Here is a 26,965-nt window from a genome sequence, read left to right as displayed (position 1 = left end):
GAGCCTGCTTCTCCCCCTGCCTAGGTCTCTGCCTCTCTCTCTTTCTCTGTCTCTCATAAATAAATAATTATAATCTTTAAAAAAATGAAAGTTATCTACATAACTTGGTAGGGCCAGGTGAGGTGAGGACCCTACACCTCCGCCAGCTTGCCCTGCCTCCCATCAAGTTTTTTTTTTATTTTATTTTTTTATTTTATTTTTTTGTGCTATTATAAATGGGACTGTTTTCTGGATTTTTTTTCCAGATAATTTGTTGTTAGTGTATAGGATAAACAAATTTCAATATTAATAATATGAGACAAAATTTAAAACAATAGCATTTATAATAGCTATGAACAAATAAAATATTTACATGTTATGCTAAAAACGATAAAATGCTAAATGAAGAACTAAAATAAAATCTAAATAAATGGAGAGACATGTTGTGTTTATGGATAGAAAAAACAGCATGGGTATCACTTCTCTCTAAGTGTATCTTCAATTCCTGTAAAAATTCCAGCAAGATATTTGGAGACTTAGAGAAGCTGATTCTAAAATGTATATAGTATATGGGGCACCTGGGTGGCTCAGTTGGTTAAGATTAAACTCTTGGTTTCAGCTCAGGTTGTGATCTCATGGGTCATGAAATTGAGCTCTGCATTGGGTTCTATACTCAGTAGGGAGTCCACTCTAGGATTCTCTCCCTCTGGCCCTCCCCTAATTTGTTATCTCTCTCTCTCTCAAATTAATAAATAAATAAATCCTTAAAATGAATATGATATAGCAAAGGAACTAAATTGCTAAAACAATATTGACAAAGAAGAATAAAGTTGGAGAAATCACACTATTTGATTTTAAGAATTACTGTATAGTTATAGTAATCAAGACAATACAGTTTTGGTGGAGGGAGAGACACATAGATCAATAGAACAGAATAGAGTTCAGAAACAGACTCACAAATATGGCCTGCTGATTCTTTTATAAAGTTGCAAGAGTAATTCAGAGGGGTATTCAGATGTGTTGAAACAATCGTACATAGTGAAAAAACAAGAACTGTGACAATAACTTCCATCCTCTACAGAAATTACCTCAAAAAGATCATAAGTCAAAACATAAAATGTTAAACTATAAAATATATTGGATGGGCTAAACATCAGAGTGAATACTACAGAAGAAAGGATCAGTGAACTTGATGACAACTCAGTTAAAAAACGATGTCCAAAATGGAGTACAGAGGTAAATACTTCAAGTGGAATAGGACATCTTTACTCCATGAGAAAATACCAAACTCAATAATATGCATATAATCACAGTCCCAGAAAAAATGAGGCAGAATAATATCTAAACAAACTAGCATATGAGATTTATTATAGAATAACATTTCCTAACCATAGTAAAATGATAATGAAGAATAGCAAACCATAAATATTAAAAGTTAGAAAATTCCAACCAGGATAAATATATTGCAAACCACACTTATGCACAAATATTTAAACTACTGAAAAATAAACAGGAAAACCCTTAAAGAAAAATAAAGAGAAAATTATAAATGATTTGGAGGTGGGAGGGTGGGGGATGCTGGAGAATTATTATGTATGGGTGAACATAAGATTAATAGCCAATTCTTCTCAGAAACAATGCAAGCCAAAATATAATGGAGTGACATCTTCAAAATGCTACAAGAAAAAGAAAAACAACTGTCAGTTTAGAATTCAATAATAAATGGAAGTATATTTCAAAGATGAAAGTAAAATAAAGACATTTTATGAGAGAAGTTTAGCGTCAACAGATATGTACTCTCAAAAGCTGAGAGAATTTAGTGTCAACAGGTATGTACTATCAGACATGCCAAAGAAAGTTTTTTAGGAAGAGGTAAAAAGAAACAAATTGGAAACCTGGATCTAAAGGAGGGATTAAAAAGTATAAAAAATGGTAAATAAGTGAATAAGTATAGAATACTACTATTTATTTTTGTTGTTTCTTTAAAATAGATTTGACTGTCTAAAATGATAACTATAATAAGGCTTGGGGCACCTGGGTGGCTCAGTAGGTTAAGCAGTTGGCTCTTTATTTCAGTTCAAGTCATGATCTCAGGGGCCTGGGACTGATCACCATGTACGGCTCCAGGCTCAGTGAAGAGTCTGCTTGAGGATTTTCTCACTCCCTTGCCCCTCCCCCTGCTTATGCTTACATTCTACGCCCCTCTGAAATAAATCTTTTTTTTTTTAATAAATCTTTAAAAAAACACAGTAACTATATGAGGCTTATACCATAATTAGGCTAATATTTTGATTTGATATTCTTTACTACTATTTTCCTGAGAATCATGTCCATGTTGATAAGGACTAATGATCTCTAACACAAGTTCTTTTCTTGTGTCTTTGTCTGATTTGGGTATCAGGGTAATTCTGACCTCATTAAATAAATTTTGGAGTATTCTCTTCTGTTTTTGGAAGATATTTTATAGAAGTTGTATGATTTCTTCCTTACATATTTGATAGAATGAGTCTGTGATATTGTATGGGGGTAGAGCTTTCTTCATTGGAGGGTTTTTAACTATAAATTAAATTTTCCTGATAGATGGCTATACAAGTTATCTCTGTCTTCTTGAGTGTTTTTTTTTTTTAAGGTTTTATTTATTTATTCATGAGAGGCAGAGACATAGGCAGAGGGAGAAGCAGGCTCCCTGCAGGGGCCCAATGCAGGACTCGATCCCTGGACCCTAGGATCATGACTCAAGCCAAAGGCAAGATGTTCAACCACTGAGCCACCCAGGCATCCCTTCTTGAATGATTTTTAATAGTTTGGGTATTTCATGGAACTGGTCTACTTCATAATGCACGTTGTTGGATTTATGGGCATAGATTTATATGTTGTAGTCTTTTATTATTTTAATTTCTATAATTTTTTTAGACTTTATTTATGTACTCATGAGAGACTTAGAGAGAGAGGCAGAGACATAGGCAGAGAGAGAAGCAGGCTCCTGGCGGGGAGCCCAAATGCAGGACTCGATCCCAGGACTCCAGGATCACACCCTGAACCAAAGGCAGACACTCAACCACTGAGCCACTCAGGTGCCCCCATTTGTGCTTTCATATAAATATACAAAGTTTGCATGAGAATCCCTGAAAGAAAGATTTAAAAACTGCAGTTATATTTTGCATACAAATTCCCATTCTAGCATGTATGCAAAGACCTAACAGATATGTAAGTCCTGTGGGCTTCTTAGGGATGGTGATCCTGTCATGTATCATTCGTGGGACATAAGCCCAAAGCACTTTTCCAGTGGGAGTAATGAATTATACTCACATGCTTTCCCTTCATACTTAGTCCATTTTTCTCCTGCATATAAAAAGCATTTATTGGCAGAAAAGCTTTAGGATACAATTTGTTACTATTGATCAGAGGTTTTTCTCTGTATGAAATTCATTGACCATAGTGAATCAAAAACATAAGCTAGTCTGATTAGCATCATATTCTAATTTAGTCATTCTAAAACCTGGTTAGAAAAGTGAAGTGTTGTTGTTTTTTTAATGTGTGCTGTTTTTAATGCAGGGTCTCTGACCCTGCTGATTCAGAATTACATAAAAAAGTTATTTTGAAAAGCTTTCCAGGTGATTCTAGTGATTGACCAGATTGGGAAACCAGTATCTCCTCAACTATCCAAACCACTGTTGATGTGAAAAAACTTTGCTATGAAAAGCAAAGTGAAATGAAAATGACCTGGGGTTTGGGAAAGGAGCTCCAAACATCCTATATTAAATGAGCTCTTGACACTATTTTTTACTTTTTCTTAAAAATCTGATTATGGAGTAATAAATGTTTGTTTGGCATAAGATCTTGTTAACTAAGCTGTAGACATCTTTGAGAATCTTATCAGTGCTATGGATGAATCCTTTCTCCCGGATATTCAGAACATTTCTCATATGACTTCAAAGTTAAGTAAAGATCTTTTAGAATTTTTCTAAAACAATTTTCAGGCTGGTTTAAATGGATCACAGAGGTCATCTGTGAAATGACCCACTCAAGCTCTTAGCTGGTTACATTGGATCCTGATATGGGAAGTTCATTCACACTGAAATGTTTATCCCACTGCATTCTGCTGCCTTAATATTATTTTTTAACATAGGGACATAACATATATGTCCAAATTTCTGTTACTTATCTTACCAATGATATTGGATACCTCTCTCCTCAAAGAATGACAGAAAATAAAATACAAGTTGTGAGAAAACTATATATTTCTATGGTTCTCAGTTTCCTTCATGATGAAATGAAGGGGAATGTTGGATCAAAGAAATAGATTTCTTTACTTAAGTTTTTAATTGCAAAATATCTTAAGCATACAAAAGGGTATAATGAACCCACAATATTTGCCGTCTGCATCAACAAACTTGAACATTTTGTCATATCAACTTACGATTTTTTAAAATAAGTAACATTTATAACAATGTTATAAAACAAGTCACATTTTTAAAAATAAATAACATTATAGTAAACTATAATTGAAAATTCCTTTAGTCATTACCCTGATTTCATTTCCCTCCCTTCCAAAAGTAACCACAATCAGAAGCTGATGTCTGTCTCTCTGTTATTGTTTTATGCTTTGTTACTTACGATCAGTGAACAAAATATATTATCTATCCATTTAGGAATTTGAGTTGAACTGTATCAAACCCTACATATTATTTTGTAATTTTTTTAAAGATGTTTATTTATTTATTTATTCATGATAGACATAGAGAGAGAGAGAGAGGCAGAGACACAGGCAGAGGGAGAAGCAGGATCCATGCCGGGAGCCTGATGCGGAACTCGATCCCGGGACTCCAGGATCGCGCACCCTGGGCCAAAGGCAGGCGCCAAACCGCTGAGCCACCCAGGGATCCCCTTATTTTGTAATTTATATTTTTCACTCAATTTCTTATTTTTGCAATATTTCCATGTTGACATTTATAGCTCTAGTTCATGCATTTTAATTATTGTGTAGGAAGCTGTCAAATTAATATATGCTGAAACCCTGGAGTAAGTGTGAAATTTAGATATATTGGGATTTATCTTTGGATAAATCCCAGAATGTGTGTTCTTATCCCCAGTACCCTTCCAGCCTTATTTCCTTGAATATGGCCCTTATAAAAGGTGACTACTAACTGGGAAAATTTCAGTATTGGAATCACTCTCATTGATATTTAAACTGGATTAGACAACTCCACCATGCATTACCAAACTGGACAGTGGATCTAAGAAACTGCAAGACCTCATAACTTAGCTTCTCATTTTACCTGGCTGTATGTTTGGACTCTATTTATTGTGTTATAGAGGAATCTTACTATACCACAGTCAGCTTACCAGGTTTCTCATACTGATGAATTTTTGGTTGTTTCCAATAACTCATTCCTGGTGTATTTAACATAATTTTATGTTTTCTTTTATTCATGTGTGAGTATTTCTCTAGAGTATTCATCTAAGAATAGAACTGCTGGATGAATAAACAGGTCTGTACATTTCCAAATTTGCTAGATGTTGCTAAATTGCTTTTCTAAGCAGTTGTATCAGTTTATTCTTCAACCAGCTGTTATGGGCTGAGCATTTATGGCAGCTTATGAAACTCTTCATTGTTCCATGTCTTCATTCAGCATTCACTTGGCATTATCAGATTGTTGCCAATCTGATGACTATAAAAGGATATCTAATATTGTATTAATTTACATTTCCTTGATAACCAGGAGATTGAATATTTTTTAACACGTTTTTGGCCCTTTCTTTTACCTTCTGTGAATTAGCTGTTTACATATTTGACATGTTTTTAGAAGAGTTATTGTTTTCATTGGTTTTTATGAATTCTTCATATGTTGTGGATATTAAACTGTGGTCAATTATATGTATTAATATTATCTCTCAGTTCAGAGTCTATCTTTTAACTTTGTTTGTGGTTGGTTTGGATTTTTTTGTCCTTTATAAGTATTTACCTTTCAAAAAAACTTGTTGAGACATAGTCTATATTTTTCTCTTTCTCAGTAATGCCCTTCCCTGAAAGGTAACTACTATTCACACTTCTAACACTTTTAATTAGTTGTTTCTATTTTCTGATATTCATATAAATGGAATAATGCAGAATGTGTTCTTTTCCTTTGGCTTCTTTTGCTCAATATCATGCTAGCAAAATGTAGCTGTAATTTTGCTTGAGGCAATATTTAGTTCCTTCTCACAGCCACGTTTTACTATTTGACTATTCTACAGGTTATTTATCTTTACTATTATTAATGAACACTTTTTTTTTTTTTTTTAGTTTTTGGTTAATCCAGATAGTTTTCCTATGAATAGTTTTGTGCATGTTTTTGGAGAACATTTTATTTGACATATGTCTACAAGTAGAATTATTGGTCATAGCATATGTATATATCATACATATCATACATATCATACTTTACTAGATAGTGCTACACAGTTTTTCAAATTTTCTGTACCAATTTACACTCCTACTAGCAATGCATAAAAGTTCCTATTGCTCTACCACCTTTTGGTATTTGGTATTGGTATTGACAATTGTTTTCATTTTAGCCATTCCAGTGTATGTGTGTAGTAGACTCTCATGGTGGTTTTGATATGTATTTTCCTGATGACTGTTTTATGTTTATTAAACATATTTATGTTTATGTTTATGTTAGTTTTATGTTTATTGGGATTTGAATTTCCTCTTTGTAAAGGGCCTGTTCAAGTCTTTGCCCAGTTGAGAAAGAGCTTGTCTGTATTTTCCTTTTGATTTGTGGAAATTATTTTAAGTATAAATCCTTTAACACCAATATATATCTAATATATGTAAAATGTCTTCCCTCACTTGGTGCTTTTTGCCATTTTTAATCTGTAGTAGCATCTTTTTTTCTCTATATGACCTTTCTATGTTTTCTGCAAAATATATTTCTATATTCTACTTTTTCTATATATTTCGAACTTTATAAAATTACTTTTCAAAAATTAAGCATAACATATATGCAGAAAATCACATGTAAGTATACAACTCAAATTTGCACACACTGAACACATCCATTAATGAGTCCCCCCAGATGAGGAAACAGAATATTTTGTTAAGTCACAATCCTCTTTCCAATCATAGCATTCTAAAGCATAACCACTGACCTGACTTCTAAATCCAGGGAGTAGTTTTTATGTCTTGGAACTTAATATAAATGAAATTATACTTTTTCCTTTTCTCCCTTTTTGTGGGAGGAGGAAGGAAATCTGGCCCTCTTTGTTCAATCATAGGTATAGTTGCTTACAGCAATTATTTTATTGTTAAATAGAATTCTCTTATATGAATGTGACATAATTTATGTATTAATCCTACTTTTGATGGTATTTTGATAATTACCATGTTGTTGCTATTACAGATGGTATGGCTATGAGTAATCTTCTATGTTTTTTGAGAACATATATATGCATTTCCTTCCAGTATATGCTTAAGTGTGGAATTGTTAGTTCATAGAATATGCATATGTTCAGCATTGGTAGATAATTCCAAAGAGTTTTTTTTCAATGTTCTTACCAACCTACATTTCCACCAGAAGTTTTTAGAGACATTTGAGGAAGCTAGCCATGACTAGGACTACAAAGACCCACTTGCAGACTTGTAGGTTAAACAAAAGATTATTGTTTGAGCCATTGAGTTTTAGGGTATTTTGTCAAACAACATTGTCATTGCAAAATATTAACTGGTATACTCGTATTCTTAGAGTAAACATCCAGCTTGTAATAATACATTATCCTTTTATGTATCACTGAATTCAAATTGCTAATATTTAGATAAAAAATTTGCACCCTATATTCATTTAAAATGTTGGCCTTTGAAGTCTATTTTTTGGAATAATACCCTTGTCAAGTTAGGCTGGATTCCTAAATTGAGATGAAAATTTTCCCACCCACTTCCACTCCCAAACATTTCCCCCTGAATCTTTGGAAAAGAGTGTGAGAAACCAATGTTACTTCTTCCTTAAACGTTAGGAAGAATTCACTGGTAAAGACTTTTAGGTCTTGAGATCATACAATGGAATGGATTTAAATTTTATTTTATTTTATTTTTTAAGATTTTATTTATTTATTTGAGAAAGAGAGAGAGAGCATGAGAGTGGCAAAGGGAGAGGGAGAAGCAGGCTCCCCACTGAGCATGGAGGCCAATGTAGGGCCCAATCCCAGGACCCTGGGATCATGACCTGAGCTGAAGGCAGATGCCCAACTAGCTGAGCCACCCTGGCGCTCCTGGATTTAAATTTTAGGCTCAATTTATTTAATATATATGGGATTATTTATTTTTTTATTTCTTCTTATTTCATTTTTGATAGGGATTTCTAGAAATGTGTCAATTTGAAGTTCTCAACTTTATTCACAGGAAGTATCCTTTTATTATCTATTAATATTTGCAACATCTACAGTGATGTCTTCATTTTTATTTATTTATTTATTTTTTGATGTCTTCATTTTTAATGTTTGATGTTAGATTTTTTTCTCATCTCCTCTTTTTTTGAGTCACTTTTCCTAGAAGTCTATTAATTTGATCAGTCTTCTCTAAGAACTGCTTTTTTATTTTTTTATTTTTTGTATTAACAAATTTCTTTTAAAAAAGAGAGATTTTATGTATTTATTCATGAGAGACACACAGAGAGAGAGGCAGAGGCACAGGCAGAGGAAGAAGCAGGCTCCACTCAGGGAGCCTGATGCGGGACTCAATCCCAGGACTCCAGGATCATGCTTTAGGCCAAAGACAGGCGCTAAATCGCTGAGCCTCCCAGGGATCCCCCACAAATTTATTTTCCATTAATTTCTTTATATTATGTTTTTCCATTTTTCTTTCCTTCATTTTGTTGTTCATATTTTTTCTTCCGCTTCTGGGATTTGGATACTAGGTAACTGATTTTCAGCCTATTATATTTTCTAATATATGCACTTTCAGGCAGTAAATTTCCACCTTAGTAGGGTTTTAGCTGCATTTCACACAGCTTGATGGCTGTACTTTCATCATTATTCAGTTCAAAATGCTTTCTAATATTCTTTGTTGTTTCTTCTTTGACATTCAGTTTATTTAGACATGTATTGCTTATTTTTCAAAGAGGGGGAATTTTCTAGTGATCTGTTTGTTTTTAATTTTTTGCTTCATTCCACTGTGGTCAGAAAATATGTTGTGAATGATTTATCTATCCTTGTTCTGTGTTCCAAGAAAGCAGAGGACCAGTTCAGAGTATAAAACTACCATACCATCTTTGTTAGTTTTCAAACTGTGAGCTCTAGAGTCTTGTGATTTTCGGAGTTACCTGGGAGTCAGAAGGAGAAAAAACCAAGCTGAATTCTACGTTCCCTTTGCTCCCTGGAGCAGACCCATTTTGTCTGTTTTATTTATTAGGTTTTTTTGGAAAGATTTTATTTATTTATTCATGAAAGACACAGAGAGAGGCAGAGACACAGGCAGAGGGAGAAGCAGGCTCCCTGTGGGGAGCCCGCTGCGGGACTCAATCCCGGGACTTTTAGATCACACCCTGAGCCTAGGGCAGACACTCAACCACTGAACCACCCAGGTGTCCCTCTTAGGTTTTAATATAAAAATGTTTTACTTAAAAAAGAATTCTTGCTGTTTTAAAACTACTGAATTACAGAATTCTGTTGTCCTTCTAACTTTAAAATACCATTATTCTCTATATCTATTATTAGCAAAACCCAAAATCTCCCTGCAAGGGCCAGAATGATCTTATCATGTTAACCCAGCACCCTAACCTTCATGCAGTTGCTTCATTAAATCAATCCTGTTACATTATTACCATATTAATTTACATATATGATCTATGTGTGAATGGCCAAGATTTTGTTAAAAGCCAATGCAGTCAGTTATCAATTAACCTAGTAAAAGATGTTCAGTGCGTCCTAGGAATCAAAGACAAGCAAGTTAAACCCATAGTGTTATATGACTTTATTTATCAGAATGGCAAAGATTAAGTATTTTCATATGCTGCTGGAGGGAATCTGTATCACAAATTATTTGTCTTCAGTTATTTTTTGTGTAAGGAAGGAACTAGTCTTAAATCAACTGTCATAAACTCAGATGCCTACAGAAACCAAGAAGGGGAAATAAGATTGACAGTATTCTTTTTCGTGGAAGCATTCAATTGTAAAAGTCTTCCTCAGAGTTCTGAGGTTGTGACTAAGAATAATGAATAAAGCCAGGATGTATTTCACATATGAAGACAATTAGATATACTCAAACATGAAGCATTTTAGCATCCAACAGCCCTTCTTATCACAAACACACACATACAACTGGTAACAAAATCAGTTAATAAAAGCATGAAGCAAAAAAAGTTAAATCTGAAAAGAAGGATTCATAATAAAAATATTAGTGTTATATACGGAGTCTTTTCCAGTCTAAGACTCACGAACAATTATGCTTGTGAATTGCTTACATGACAATATAATAAAAATAATGATAAAGATAATATGATTACTTTAAAAAGCAAAGAAACAGAAGAGGTAGAAGGCATGAGATTGTTCTTTGATACAGTCAATTAATAGGGTCAAAACTGAAATGTCTTAAAAACTCAAAGATATAATGACTCCAACCACTAAATAGTTTTCATGGTACCTTTCATCAGCCTTACAGAGATATTTTGAGAAAATAAGAAAGTCATTTTTTACTTTTCCCTCTTCTCTTAAATAAAAATTAAAGTGAATTCTTTTATGCAAAAATATCACAGTATGATCCTGTTTTTGTAAGGTTCAGAACTATTGTTTATTCTGTGTACATATAAAAAATGATATCTGAAATGGTATTCCCCTAATAATTATGGCTATTTCTTGGTGGAAGATTTAAAGTGACATAGGAACTTCCTTCTTTGTACTGTTCTCTAAGGCTAAAATGATTTACAATGGTCATATGATAACTTTCCAAGAAGTTAAACCATTTTCCTTGTTCTTTAAAACTAAAATAAACCAATGATGAAACAAATACATAAATAAAATTGTGTGGCTCATTCCACAACTGTGACCCAAAAGATTGCTCAGATTTCTGTAATTCTAAAATTGATGAGGCCAGTTCCAACAATTGAGAAGTGAGGAAACACAGGAGATGTCTGTCCTGTCCCTCAGGGGGCATCCCATTTACTTTCTATTCTGTTCCTGTGACTGGGGCTGTTCTCCTCTCCTCTCCCCTCAGCACCTCTTTTTCTTCCTTCTGTCTGTTCAGATTCTTCCACTGTCCTATGTGAATTGGAATTTAAATCCCACAACCACATTGTAGGACTAATGGATTGGAAGAGATCTTTCCTCCCTGCTTCCTTCTCCCTTGGAGAGAACTGTATTTATTGCTTTAATTAGAGCATGGAGCTGTAGGAGGAAATGCAAATCTTTAGGCTTTCTCCTGACACATTCAAATTGCGGGGGGGGGGGGGGGGGGGGCAACTTGGAAACCCTCTGCTGCAAGAAGTGCCAGCTGGATAATTAGTACTGTGTGGTAATAGTTTTTTTTTAAATGTGGGAGGGGATGAGAACCAATGTAAGCATCTTTAACAAACTTCAGCACTCTCAGCCGGGTTTCCAAAACTGTTGCTTGATGAAATGTTTGGGAGATTTAAAAACAAAAGCAAAAATGTGTATTAATGTTAGCTTTGTGTGGAGGGAGGAGCAAGGTGATGACATTCATCTAATCTACAATAAAGGTCATTGAACTGCTGAGCTGGCTTTCTTTCTGTGTTGAAAGGAGAGAATGATTCCCTACAATTATTCCTCCAGAGAGCATTGAATTTGCCAAATGATTAAGACAAGAAAAGACAAAGGTATTTTGGGAATTCAGCAAAGTCTGAATAAGGCCCAAGTGTTTAAGGTAATAACCTGCAGTGTGCTTTCCAAAACTGTTAATGACTGGAGAGGTATGGCCCAAACCAATCAGAGTGGATGGTAGGCATTATGCCATTCAGGTACATGATGCATCAATATTAAACCTAGTTGAGTCTTTTATTCATATATGATATAGTTCTGCTTTTTGGGGAGGAGGGAAAAGAAATCTCTTTTGGTCTCCAGCAAAAGAAATTAAGTATAGGTAGGTTTAATGATTTTTTTCATCAATTGTAACCATGATCATCCTGCATTCATTTATTCATGCAAGAGCCATAACACCGAAACTACTCTGTGCCACATATTGGGGCTACAGCAATAACAATAAAGACCATAGACCCTGCTCTCAGAATTTTACTTTCTTAAGTAGGAGTCAGCAAACATGTTTTAATAAAGGGCCTGATAATTAATATTTTCAACTTTGTAGGCTTTACAACTATCCAGTTGTTACAGCATGAAGGCGGCCATAGACAGTACATAAGCAAATGAGTATGGCTATATTCCAGTACAACTTTGTTTATGGACACTGGATGCTGAATGTGATATACTTTTGGCATGTTACAAAATAGTCATTTTCTTTTTTTTTTCAAAATAGTCATTTTTTAAAAATTTCTTTCCATTTGAAAATGGAAAAAACACTGTTAGCTAGTAGATGATACCAAAACAGGTGGCTGGCCAGATTTGGCATGTGGGCTATAGTTTGTAGGTCTCTGATCTAAAGGTTTAGTAGTGGAAATCAAATCAATTGGGATCAATTGGCTGGTGTTGAAAATGAAGTGACAAAATAAAACTGGCATAGACAGCTGTCTGCCAAAGGATTTGTGAATTATAGAATCTTTAGGAAGAAATCTCAGAGATCTTTGCAGTCTTGGATAACCTTCATAGAGTATTTGCTTCCTCATCAAGACATTCACAACCAGGTGGTATAGCCCCTATTTGAACACTTTCTGTGGCAGGACATTGACAACTTCCTAAGTCAGCCTGTTTTATTCCAGAGGCATTTTCATCAAATATAAATATACATTTATAAATCATAGAATTCTGCATCTCAGTAAAGCTCAACTAGTATCCCTAGTTTGCCCCCATTGGCAGGCTTCAGGGAATAAATATAAGTAACTTTTCCATAGGGCATAATTTACAGACAAGCCATACCATCACTTGTGAGTCTTCAGCTATTTTACATTGGTTTTATTATTTGTCTATGTTTGGTCCCAGAGTTTGGTTCTTCTAATTGGAAGGTGGAAAAGACATGGTTCTAGGTTTTCGATTCTGTCTGATTCATTCATATATTCAGTATTAGTTCATTTATTTCCAGCATGGAGAAAGTTAAAAAGAAGGCTAGAGAGAAGACAATTAGATTGTTTCCTTTTAAAGTGGTGATTCAAAACATTTGTGAAATAATAAACAATATGTGCCATATGTCCTATTATAATTAATCAGCTTACGTGATAAGGCTTTTGGAATGTGGAGCATAGCTTATTTTTACCTTGAGAAACAGTGCTAATCCCAAAGGAACATGATCTTCTTTGCAAAATAAATATTGTCAAAGCTAGCATTCTAACCTTTCCTGTGTTTTCTTATCTTTATTTAAATATAAGGCAGCTGGTTGAAATCAGCTTAAAAACAAGTTGCAGGGTGCCTGGGTGGCTCAGTCTGTTGGGTGTCTGACTCTTGATTTTGGCTCAGGTCATGTCATGATCCTAGGGTCCTGGGATCAAGCCCCATGTTGAGCTCCATGCTCAGCACAGAGCTTGCTTGTCCCTCTTCCTCTGCTCCTACCCTGCTCACTTTCTCTCTCTCTCTCAAATAAATAAAACCTTAAAAAAAACAAAAAACAAATAACGAGTTGCATTCAAATGTGTCAAAGTCCTAGGGAAAAGTTCATGCTGGGATGTGTGTGTGTGTGTTTAATTGCACCTATAAATGATATCATAATTGCTGGACATTGAATTGTATAATAAATATAGGAGATTTTGGAGTCATGCAGATTATAACAAAGAACAGCTTCATCACATAATATTTGGACTTTGGGCAAATTCTCAGAGCGTCTTTAAATCCTAATTTATTCATTTATAAATTGAGATTAATAATACATATTTTATAGCATCAAATGAAAAATGTTAACAAGCTGTTTAACAGAATGCCTGGTACTCAAATATTATTCTCTTCTCCTTCCTTTCAGCTCCCACCAAATTGCTTCTGAGGCTAATAATGGGCAAATTGGGATTGAGTGGCAAAAAAAAAGTTAGATGCTAGAGTATCTAATTGGAGAAAATTTCAAACTAGAGATACAAATACATTATCCAAGCAATTTGCTTTTTGGTTTCTTTATATAAAAACTTTTCCCTAGAGTAATTAAATATGATCATAATATGATTAAATATTTAGTGTAAAAGGAAAATTTGTTTCTCATTTGGAGGTGATTACAAGGAAGCAGGCTGGTATGGTCCCCATTTAAAATATAAATGTTGCCTGAAGCATGTGAGATTATCCCAAACTCTAATAAGAAAACGAAATCTATTGTATTTGTGGAGGTTGGGAGTGTTAAGAACTTTGACTTTAGGCAACAAGATATTTGGATAAGAGGTGACTTTTTTTAAAGATTTTATTTATTCATGAGAGACACAGAGAGGCAGAGACACAGGCAGAGAAAGAAGCAAACTCCCTGTGAGGAGCTCGATGTGGGACTCCATCCCGGGACTCTGAGATCACGCCCTGAGCCAAAGGCAAATGCTCAACCACTGAGCCACCCAGGTGCCCCAAGAGCTGACATTTTTGTAGCACTTTACTCTGTGTCTTTAGACTGTGCGCACTTTATGTGTATCAACTTATTTAATCCTCACAACAAAGCACCAGGCACTATTATTATCTTCATTTACAGATGGAAACACTGAAGTACGTGGGACCCACAGTGAGTTATTGGCAGAGCCAGGATCCAAATCTAGGTTGGCTGGCTGGCTGTGGTTTACATTGCCACTTTTAGGAACTTGAATGTACTTTTCCCCTCTCTACTGTTTCTCATCCTCTATCCCTATTTCGCTGGGGGGAAAAGTGAGCAGTACTTTAAACATGATGAACAGGGGTCCTGAACCCCTAAGCCTGTAGAGCTCAGCAGATGACATGAACAAGTAATGTGGGCCATCAAAGGAGGTCCATAGACAGGATGCTGTGTATAGGGAGCAGCCAGTATTCAACCCCAATTAAGTTTTGTTCAATATTTAGCAAGTACTTGCTAGACCATTTCATAGATACTGGTACCAACATGTTTAACCACCCCCCCCCAAAAGCTGTGTCTTGAATTGAATAGTGTCCCCCCAAAATTTCATGTCCACCCAGAATCTCAGAAGGTGAACTTTTTTGGATATAGGGTCTTTGCAGATGTAATTAAGGTAAGGATTGAGATGTGATCATAAGAGGCAAGGGTAAGCCCTAAATCCAATGAGTGTCCTTATAAGAGAAGAAAGAGACACACAGACACAAAGAAAAGAGGGCATAGGCGAAGTGGAGGCTGAGTTTGAGTTGATGTGTCTATAAGCCAAGGAACACCAAAGATTACTGGCAACCACTATGGACCAGGTTTTCCCTCAGAGCCTTCAGAGGGAAGCAGCCTGCTGACACTTTGATTACAGAATTCTGGCTTCCAGACTTATGAGAGGAAAAGATTTTGTTTTAAACACCAAGTTTGTGGTGATTTGTTATAGCAGTCCTAGGAAACTAATACACCCTTTTCTCATACTACTTGCATTTTAGTAGGGGAGAGATAAAATAAATGACTATATAATATAATACAATCCTGAATGCTTATCATTGCTAAACCCAAACTGACTCACAAAGACTGCTAAACTACATCCCTAGCCTTGCCTTCCATGCATCTTGTCACAGGATTAAAACAATCTCAGTTTCAACATTGAAAATAACATTGAAACAAAAATGAATATTCATTAACTTTGCCTGATCTCCCTATAACCTCCTTAAGCCCAGTGTTTTCTGGAGAACAGTCTTCTTAAATTCTTCTCATGTTGAAGATTTTAATAAAGCCTTGAGCTCACAGTTTCAGTTGATTTTCTCCTTCCATATCTTAAAATGAAAGAGACCTTAGAAATCTACTTACTTTACCCCCTCATTGTAGAGCAGTGATGGTGTGAATGGAGGGGATAATGACCATGTGACAATAAAATCACTAGTCTTGTTCTATCACATAAAAACTGCATGAACTTAAGTGAGTCACTCCACCAGTCTGACCCTTAGTTTCCTCATCTATGAAATGGGGAAGAATGGGTATCAGTGAAATAAGATAAACCTTTTCTAGTTTTAAAGTTTTATGCCTTTATGGATACAGTGGCATAAGAACAAGAGCCAACCAATTGGTTGTCCTGTGGTTTAAAAATATTTAAAACTAAAGTAAAGATTAATCTGGCATTCTACTATTATCCAATATATTAAAGGTCATTCTATCACAAATTTTATAAATTATCAGAAGTCTTATTTGTAGCTTGGCAAGGATGTGTTACCTTCTTCAGCCATGTGACAAAGAAGTTATTTATTCACAAGGTTATATTCATGCCCACTTTCATTACATAATTTAACCTCTTTTGTGAAATCTTGTCTCACCTCTCATATCCAGGACAATCTCTCTTTTTTGAAAACCTTTACGATTGATTGGGTACCACTAAGGGTCCCTGTGTATGATACTTAGATATTTCAGCTGGATTATGATTTCCTGAGTAGTGGGAATCTAGTGATCTCCCATTCCACATCTACGTTTTTTCAAGAGAAGCCAGAGATCTATATTTATATGTAAAATCTTATTTTAAAATGTTGTCAGTGAAATCAAACATTTTCAAAACACCACGTGACCATATAACATATCAGTAAGACAGAATTAGCTCATGGGCTAAGAGAGTTTGAATCTTCAGAAAAAGAGAATCAAGGAAAATATGGAGATTATGTTTTGAGAAGTGAGAAAATAAGTTTCTGGAACCAATGTCCATTAGCAAACATACATGTCTGGAACTAAAAGATTATGAACTGGACCACTCTTTAATAGTTAACAAAACTTTCATTTAGAGTCTATTTGCCAAATATTATTCCTGCTCTCGAAAGCTGATAATCTTATTCAAGAGTATGGTATCACACATATATATCACATATAAATGATGTTCCCAAAATCCTAAATAAAATGTGAAAAGAACAGTACATTATGATTAAGTTGATTAACTGCGCTTTATCCCAGAGTTGCAAAGTTGACTCAGTGTCAGAAAATCTATTCCCATACTTCATTACAAAAGCTGATTATTAAAATATGGTATTAATTCTTGTCAAAACTCTTAGTAAAATAAAAATAGAAACTTCCTATACAGGATAATGTCTCACTATAAGAAATAAACTTTTTATTTAATGGCTTAATGCTGTAAGAATTCTCATTAAAGTCAGGAATAACACAGAAATACCTACATTCCCCACTATTATTCAACTTAATCAAAATTATAACACCCATAAACATAAATTTTTAAAAAGAGTGAAAGAAGCATGAAGAAGACAATTTAACTAAAGAACAAAATATCTGAATAAAGGAGGGCATAAATGCTTATTTTGAATAGGAAGCCTAAACATTACAAAGATGCCAATTATTCCTAAATTAACATACACATTCAACAATTATAATCAGAATGCCAAGATTTACATTTTTATTTTGCATTGGTGGGAGGAAAAGCTTGACAAAAGATGGTAAAATTTCACTGGAAAGAATGCATGCATTTAAATGGGCAAGAACTTAAATTTTTTTCATATTGAAATAATTTTAAACTTACAGACAAGTTGCGAAAATAGTAGAGTCCCCATATAGCCTTCACCTAGTTTCCTCTTATGTTAAAACTTATAGCCATACAACCATTACCAAAACTAAGAAATTAGCCTTGCTTTAATACTATTAACTAAACTTTCAGAATATATTCAGATTTCAACAGTTTTTTCCACTAATGTCCTTTAGCTTTTACAGGATTCCATACTGCATTTAGTTGTCATCTCCCACCAGTCTCCTTCAACATGTGATAGGTCCTCAGTCTTTCTTTATCCTTTGTGATCTTGACACTTTTGTAGAGTGCAGGTCGGTTATTTTCTAGAATGTTCCTCAATTTGCACTGGTCTATCATTTTTTTCATGATTTGACTGAGGTGGTACATTCCTGGAAAGGGTACCTCAGAGGTGATTTGCCATATTCTGTACATCTTATTGGATATATGTGATATTGATATGTATTGCTGGTGATACTAATTTTGATCACTTGAGTAAGTGCTATCTGCCAAGATTCTCCTCTGTCAATTTACTATTGTCCCCTTGTGATTACTAAATATTTCGGAAAGGGATACTTAGAGACTATGTAGATATACTATTTTCACTTAAATTTGTGCCTACTAGTGTAAGCATCTAGGCAAAACATGTTGAAATGTAATATTTATATATCAAAACTTACCCAATAGATGATAGTTTCTCTCAATAGTTTCTTTTTGCTTTTGTTTCGTTTGCCTCAGGAGACATATCTAGTAAAAGGTTGCTACAGCTGATGTCAAAGAGGTTACTGCCTGTGTTCTCCTCCAGGAATTTTTTTTTAAGATTTTATTTATTTATTCATGAGAGACACACAGAGAGAGAGCGAGAGTAGCAGAGACACAGGCAGAGGGAGAGGCAGGCCCCATGCAGGGAGCCCGACGTGGGACTCAATCCCGGGACTCCAGGATCAGGCCCTGGGCAGAAGGCGGCGCTAAACCACTGAGCCACCCAGGCTGCCCCTCCTCCAGGATTTTGATGGTTTCTTATCTCACATTTTAGGTTTTTCATCCATTTTGAATTTATTTTTGTGTTTGGTATAACAAAGTGGTCCAATTTTATTCTGTTGTATGTAGCTGTTCAGTTTTCCCACACCATTTGTTGAAAAGACTGTCCTTTCCATTGGATATTCTTTCCTGCTTTGTTGAAGATCAGTTGACAGATTAGTGGATATGAAGTGAGAACCCATTACAAGATTCAAATACATATGCAAACATAGACATAATAAACAGTGAGGGGAAATAGGTTATTCAGTAAATTATGTGGAGATAGTTGGCTAACCATTTGGAAGAAAATAAAATTAGATCTCTATGTATGCACAAATATATATGCCAAATATATGAACATAAAATTACATCTATACATGTGCTAGAATAAAGAAGAATAGTTGTATAACCTTAGAAGGGGAGATCTCTACTAAGTGTGATTTACAACTAGAAACTTTCAATGTAAAAATGGACAGATATGACTGCATCAAAGTTTAGAACTAATATTATAAACATTTTTTTTTTAAAGCAACAGACTGGGACACCTGGGTGCCAGAGTCAGTTGAGCTTCCAACTCTTGATTTTGGCTCAGATCATGATCTCAGAGTTATGAGATCAAGCCTCGTGCTGGGCTCCATAGTCAGTGCAGAGTCTGCTTGAGACTCTCTCTCTCCCTCTGCCCCACTCCCCCACTCTCTCTCTCCAAAATAATAAATAAATGAATGAATCAATCAATCAATCAATCAAACTGGGGACTGTGTGTGTGTGTGTATTTTAGAGCTCTTAAAAATCAATGTAAAGTAACAAGCCACAAGAAATAGACAAAAATCATAATCAGGCCATTTACAGATAAAGAAATGTAAAAATACAGTGGACATGGGAAAAGAAAAAAAAATCAGTGATTACAGAAGTAGAGATTTTACCTTGTTATTTTTATTAGATTTATTATTAGATGGGAATTTTTATTTTTATTATTATTTTTAAATATTTTATTTATTTTTTTCATGAGAGACAAAGAGAGGCAAAGACATAGGCAGAGGGAGAAGCAGACTCCTTGCCAGAAGCCTGATGAGGACTTGATCCCAGGACCCCAGGATCACAACCTGAGCCAAAGGAGGTGCTCAACCACTGAGCCACCCAGGTGCCCCTAGATGGGAAGCTTTTAAAAAAATTATAATGTTCTGTTTTAGTGAGTGTGGGGGGAAATAGGTACTCTCAAGGACTCTTGGTCAGAGTGCATTTTATTGCACTTTTAGAGGATAACTTCCCAGTTATGTATCAAAATTACAAATACATAAGCTTTCTGATTGCTTCTGATAAACAATTCCACTTCCAGGAACATTAATTAGCAGGAATGTTAAAATACACATACACACACACACACAAACACACACACACACACAGATACATCAATTTCATTGCTGCAGTACTCAAGAGTAACAAAAGGTAACCTAGAGCAACATGGTTGAATCAAGTGTATCCATACAAAGAGTTATATAGCTACATAGCTATTAAAAAGAATATGTATGTTCTAAGTGCTCTGACAAGGAACCATGTTTTAATTGAAGTGAGTCAAATCAGAAAGAGAGAAGATACATCAAAAACTCATGAAAAAATGTCTAGTTTTTCAGTGATCATGAGACTAAAAATGATGAGAATACAGTACAGCAATATGTGTAATAAGTTCAGGCCCCTTTTCTAAATGATTCTACCCTTGTTATTTTTATCTTACAGAAATAATCTACATCTTTATGTAACTAAATTTATGCACAGGGATTTTCGTAAAAATGTCATTAAAAGGAAATGTCCAACATTTGGGGAACTTGTAAGTAAAATAGAAAAATATCAGTATATTATGAAATGAAAAATGCAAAACAGGTACATATATGTGTAGCATGATCCCAACTTTGTAAAAATGTGTAGAAAATAAAGAGACAGAAATTATTATATGCTTTAAAAAGTGTATTTCCTTTAGATGAGAAATTCCATACCTAAGAATCTGTACTTTCCCATTAGAAAGTAGACAAGTTTCATGTACCCAGATTTTTGCTACAGAGTTATTCGTGATAGCCAAAACACTGGAAGCTAACCAAGTGATCAAAAATTTAGGAATTGTTAAAGCTATAATGTGATGTATTTATATGATGGATTACTTTTGGCTATTAAAAATAATCTCTTGAAAGTATTTTTTAAATGATTTATTTACTTATTTGAGAGATAGACGGAGAGATAATCTGAAGCAGACTCTGTGCTGAGCAGAGCCTGATGCAGAGCTCCATCTCAAGACTCTGAGATCATAACCTGAGCAGAAATCAAGTGGGCCACTTAACCGACTAAGCCACCCAAATGTCCCTATTGGAAACGAATTTTAAGTGACATGCAAAAATATGGTGTCATATAAAGTTTAAAAGCAGGCAATAAAAAGGTGTCTGGTCTTAAATGTAAAAATATATGCATTGAAGAAATTCAGGAAAGAAATGTAAGAAAATGTAATCGTTGTTTCTCTTTGTCGTGGGGTTATGGGAAATCTTGACATTTTTCTTTATGCTTTTCTTCATTTTACAAATTTTCTCCTATTAATATATGTCAATATTAATATCAGAAAATAATACTTGTTTTAAAAAGAAAAACAATAGAGGTAAAGTGTTTTCAGATGTGTATTTTATTGAATGTTATCCGTAGCTTCCAAAACAATGAGACAGCAAAAATTGGCCTTTAAACTTAGAACAACCCATAGATCTCTGCAAAAGTGAAGGCCAGACCTTTAACTGTTGATTTTACTCTAGGCGAGGGAGGACTAGTACAGTAAAAATGATGTTAGGGGTAGAAGGATAATTGGTGCCTTGAGGTCTGCACTGTGCTGTTTTGTGAGAAAAAATTGTGGTAATGCTATTTTTGAGTCAATAAGACATAGACCTCTGGGTGCGAATAAAAACCTAAGAGAAATGTATGTGAGGACGTCAAAGGATGAAGAAACAGCTTACAATTCAATGAGGGTAAGCATAAGGGTTTTGTTTCTGTGTGTTCCTTTTAAGCATGATTTAAAAAAAAAGTTTATAAAATGGTATAAAGGGGAATTATGACTGAAAAAGAGAATGTTTCTAGAATTCCTTAACAGCAAGCTTTATTGATATATATAAATGTTCACTTGTTAATCATTAAGATTGTCAAGAAGAATTTAATGGAAACAGGAACAGTTAGGGTGTGAAGAATCATTGGCAAACTGCAAACCCTCAGAAATGAAGACAAATGACAGTTGCAGTCAATAGGATTCAATATGTAAACACTTGTTTATAGACATTTCTTTGGGAATTCAGCTACAGGGACTCTCCAAATTAGATTTCTTCTGAGTTGCTGATCAAAATAAGACCAGTGAGCAGAAGCAACAAAGAGTTAATATTAAAAAAAAAAAGTCAGTATTTCAATTCATTGTAAGGGTAACTTTTTCTGGCCATTAAAAATATTTTCAATGGATTTAGTTACATTTTGCACTAATGGCTTAAATCACTATATGGCCCCAGATCAGAGATCATACCATTGCAGTTGGGTTGATGAAACTCTAATATTATATAGCATTTAGTAACCTCACCATGTGTTCCTCTTTCTATATTTCCAGTCTAGCTAATGCTATCATCATACTCTACCCATTGGCTTAAATTGGTAATCTAGGGGTCATTTTGGTCTTAATCCACCTTCTTGTACCAAAATGGATACAAATAGAAGCTTTAGAGAAACTCATGTAAATGTTCCAAGTATCACTTACTAGTCAGTTTACTACCCCACTGCCATGTCCTTCAGGCTTCTGTTATCTTTCACTGTAGATGGCATTCTTATTACAATAACCTTCTTATTACCCTCCTAGGCTGTTATACTTGCTCACTTAACCCTATTGATAGAATGATATCCCAAGTTTGTAGCTCAGACCCTCATACCTTATAGGAACTCAAAAAATATTTGGTGGGTGAATAAATGGATAAATATATTGAATGAATAATAACATGCCAAATTATGCCTGTCCCTGATTAAATTATGCCCTCCCCTCTTGATGTATAGGTTACAGCTCAAATCCTTTAATTGTTCTGGCTCTTATGTATCTTTCAAATTCATCCCTTGCTACACACAGATTCTGGTGCACAATAAGATCTCAAATGTTGTAAGCAGAACGTTGAGCTAAAACAGTAGTTCTCAAACTTTATTGTACATCAGAATCAGTTACAGGACTTATTAAAACCAGAATCATGGATTTCACTTCTAGAGTTGGTAACTCAGTAGACCTGGAGTTAGGCCAGAGACTTTGTATTTCTGTCCATTTCCCAGATGATGCTGAGTCCACTGGTCTAGAGGACTTCTGAGTGAGATGATCTGAAAAATCCTTTTAGCTATGATATTCAGTGATGAGTATTATAGATATCCTTACAGCATTTACTTGTAATTCAATAATTTATTTTTTTTTTTTTTTTTTTTTTTTTTTAAATTTTTATTTATTTATGATAGTCACACACAGAGAGAGAGAAGCAGAGACATAGGCAGAAGGAGAAGCAGGCTCCATGCACCGGGAGCCCGATGTGGGATTCGATCCTGGGTCTCCAGGATCGCGCCCTGGGCCAAAGGCAGGCGCTAAACCGCTGCACCACCCAGGGATCCCGTAATTCAATAATTTAATCTAAAGGGATACTATTTGGAGTAATGATTTTGTTTCCAAGAAGACCAGAGGAGTTGGAACATTACACAAAGAAATACAGTATCTTAGGGAACACATTTTTGTACTTTAGATCTCAGAAAGAAAAGAATACCTATCTTCAGCCCCATATAGTTACTGAGTTCTACTGATTAAGAGTATGAGCTTTGTGCCTAGGTTGGGTTACAGCCCTGCCACTTACTAGCTGTAAATTTTGTAACTCTTTTAACCTTACTAAGCCATGATTTCTTTATCCTTGAATTAAAGATGGTAATAGGTTTCTTATAGGGTTGGGAGTATTAAGTAGGATAACATATGTAATATACCTAGCTGGATGCCTGAAACATAGTTGAACTACAATAAGCAAAGATTGACCAGGCAAGAATCTTGGTTGAGAGAATCAGCTGGGAAGCACTGTAATTTATCTACTTTTTTTTTTTTTAAAGATTGTATTTATTTATTCATGAGAGACACAGAGAGAGAGAGAGAGGCAGAGACACAGGCAGAGGGAGAAGCAGGCTCCATGCAGAGAGCCCGACGTGGGACTCGATCCTGGGTCTCCAGGATCAGGCCCTGGGCTGAGGTGGCGCTAAACTGCTGAGCCACCCGGGATCCCCTAATTTATCTACTTTTGTATCATTCAGTTTCTTGTTAGCCTACATATTCTACCACTAGACAGAAAACAAGTCAATTCAATTCCCATCCAACCTCCCTTTCTTCAGGGTGCATCTGCTTTTTAGTGACTTGTGTGGTGCCTTAGGAAGATGTTTTGGAATATCTCATTAATTAGGTCATCAACTATCTACACTGGTTTCTACTAGGAAGGATATAATTGTGATTGCCCTTCAGTCCTGAATCCAAGCAGGTCACTGTTGTGTCATCCCAAACCATAAGATCACTTTAAGTTCTACTATGTGTCATCTGCCTCTTTGCCACTCTTGGAGACATGAGACTATTCTGCACCCATTTCCTTAATTATAAAATATGGGTACTATTTATTCTGTACCTCAAAGAATTAATTTATAGATAAGCATTAAATATACTTGACTTCATGTTTTTACTGGAGGATCTAGAGAGCTGAAAAGAGAATCACTCTCAAACTTACCATGAAAAAAGCCAGACAAATTCATGACACTTCTTGACATCTTAGGGGCATTGAGGCTGCAGGTCAACTAATTGACCCAAAAAAATGTAAGGAAACACATATGTCAGCAGTGATAGAAGTATGCTAGCACTGCTCGACCTAGGGAAGATGCAACTGGACACCAAAGAGAGATTGTGAAATTCCTGTAGGGCTACAGAAACTATGAAATTCTGCATTTCTTTCAGAAATGGGTGTTCACAGAAAGATTGGAGGGAGTCCCATGGAAATGTTCCTTATGGTACTGATATGGGGGAAGGGAAGAACAGCCAGTGAAGGAGGATCATAAGACTCTACTGAGACCCTCCTCTTTTCTCTCACTACAGACCAAAAGCCTAACTATGTGAGAGAAAGTACAACAAATGTCATTGCCCTTAAGGCATTGGTGAAGATCCATTGCAGCTGAGGGAAGAGAACAAAAAGAAAAACTTCTACACCAAAAGGAAAAGCAGGAATAGTATGAGGTCCAGTCTATAACTAGAGGAGGAGGACATGATCACATCTCTGACACCCTGGGATATAGTTCCTATTAAAAGACAGGGGCTCAATCAGAAAAACAGAGAATACCCCTCTCCCACCACTACCAGGCTAACAAGTGTCCAGTAACAAGTAATAATGGAATACTGCTGGAGAAGAATAGAAGAAGAATCCAAGAGTGGAGTTCTCTGAGACATGGTGCAAAAAGAAGACTGCAAACTGATGGCAGAGCAGACACTGAGACAAACCCTTTCACAAACTAGCCCATACCCTAAACAGAAGATATCACTAGAGGAATTTGAAGCCTTGAAGCCTGTAGTCTGCTGAGAGTGAACATAGCAACATCAGACTCAGCATTTCTAATTGTAACACTCCAGACTTAATGACAAATATCAAACTCTAAATCCAAGAAGCTCAGAAACTAAAGAAGGGTAAATACCACACACACACACACACACACACACACACACACACACACACCTATTCATTCATATATTCAATCCACTGAACACAAAGTCAAAGAGAAAATCTTGAAAACAGCCAAAGGAAAATCACACATTATATACAGATTTAAAAAGATAAGAATTACGATAGACTACTTGTCAGAACCATGACTTCAAATAGTAAAGACTTAACCAGACAAACTGGGAGAATTCACTGCCAGCAGACTGTACAAAAAATGCTGAGGAAGTTCTTCGGCAGGCAAAAGAAATATGATATGAGACAGAAACTTGGATCAACACAAAGAAGTGAAGAGCCTTGAAAATAGAATAAATGAAGATAAAATGAAATTGATTTCTCTTTGTATATCAAAATTAACTATTTAAAGTTAAAAATAGAAGCAATGATTTATTTATTTACAGCACACGTAAACATTAAATTACGACATCCGTAGAGCAAGAATGAAAGAAAAGAATACAGAATATTCTGTGTTCCTTAAGCTATATCTGGTAGTGGCATATGATTTGAAGGTGGACTAGTTAAAGTTACATATTGAAAACGCTAGAGTCACCATAAAAACTTTGAGTGAAAGCATATAAACAGTAAGTCAAGAGAGGAGGTACAATTGAATAAAAAATTTTTTCAACTAACCCAAGAGAAGCTATAAAAATAGAGAAATAGCAGCAACAAAACAGATCAAGTGAGAAGTGCTGACAAGATGGTAGATTTAATCTTAATCATATTTATATTATACTAAATGTGAATGGTCTAAGCACACAAATTAAAATAGATTGTCAGAATGGATAAGAAACAATACTCAACTCTAGGCTGTCTACAAGTGACCCAATTCAAGTATAAAGACATAAGTAGTTTGAAAATAGAGCTAGAAAAGACACACCATACTGACGCTAACAAAAGAGAATGGAAATAACTATAGGAACTATAGTATATAGTGTAGATAGTAACTCTAGTAACTATAACTCTAGTAATATAAAAAACATGCAAATAGAATCCAGAGCAAGGAAGAAAAACATTAAGTATGATAAAGGGTTCTATTCTCCAAGAAAATACAAAAACCCTAAATAAGCATGTACCCCACAGAAGAGCTTCAACATACATTTAAAAAGCAGGCACTGATAGACCTGAAAGGAGAGATAGAGAAATCCGTGTTTAGCTGCACTCATTGCAGGATTGCTGCACTTACTGCAGGATTACTGCTCTATTGTCTTTGACAACGCTCCATGGCAGAATAAAGAATGAGAGTTGACTAGAGGCAGCGGTCAAAGAAGGTAGGCAGGAAAATCTAAGTCCCTTGGGAATTTGTGAAAATCTTGAGAGAGCAGTAGAATCTCCAGGATATGGAATAGGCATGGGAAAGAAGGATCAGTTCCACCCCATTCCCTCTGGATTCCAGGAAAGAGGCTTTGGCTCATTGGGCAGATTATGGCTTTGAGATATAGGCCATTACCTCGGAGGCACATTCTACATGAACAATGTGCCAGAAAGACAGTTGAACTAAACCTTTGTATGACTCTCAGAGGTTGCACAATGCATCCCCTTAGAATGAAAGAA

General features: G+C 35.2%; 1 long non-coding RNA gene across 2 annotated transcripts in view; it reads left to right on the top strand.

Moving 5' to 3' along the window:
• The window catches only part of LOC144286325 (uncharacterized), a 50,211-nt gene extending 24,426 nt beyond the window's left edge, over nt 1-25,785 (top strand). For both annotated transcript variants that reach the window (XR_013354380.1, XR_013354381.1), the window contains exons 3-4: nt 20,391-20,481; nt 24,802-25,785. This is a non-coding gene — a long non-coding RNA (uncharacterized LOC144286325). The remainder of the gene's footprint in view (nt 1-20,390; nt 20,482-24,801) is intronic.
• The last annotated feature ends 1,180 nt before the right edge of the window (nt 25,786-26,965 follow it).

Source organism: Canis aureus, chromosome 16, assembly GCF_053574225.1.
Source record: "Canis aureus isolate CA01 chromosome 16, VMU_Caureus_v.1.0, whole genome shotgun sequence".
Taxonomy (NCBI): domain Eukaryota; kingdom Metazoa; phylum Chordata; class Mammalia; order Carnivora; family Canidae; genus Canis; species Canis aureus.
This window is presented reverse-complemented; position numbering and strand designations above follow the sequence as displayed.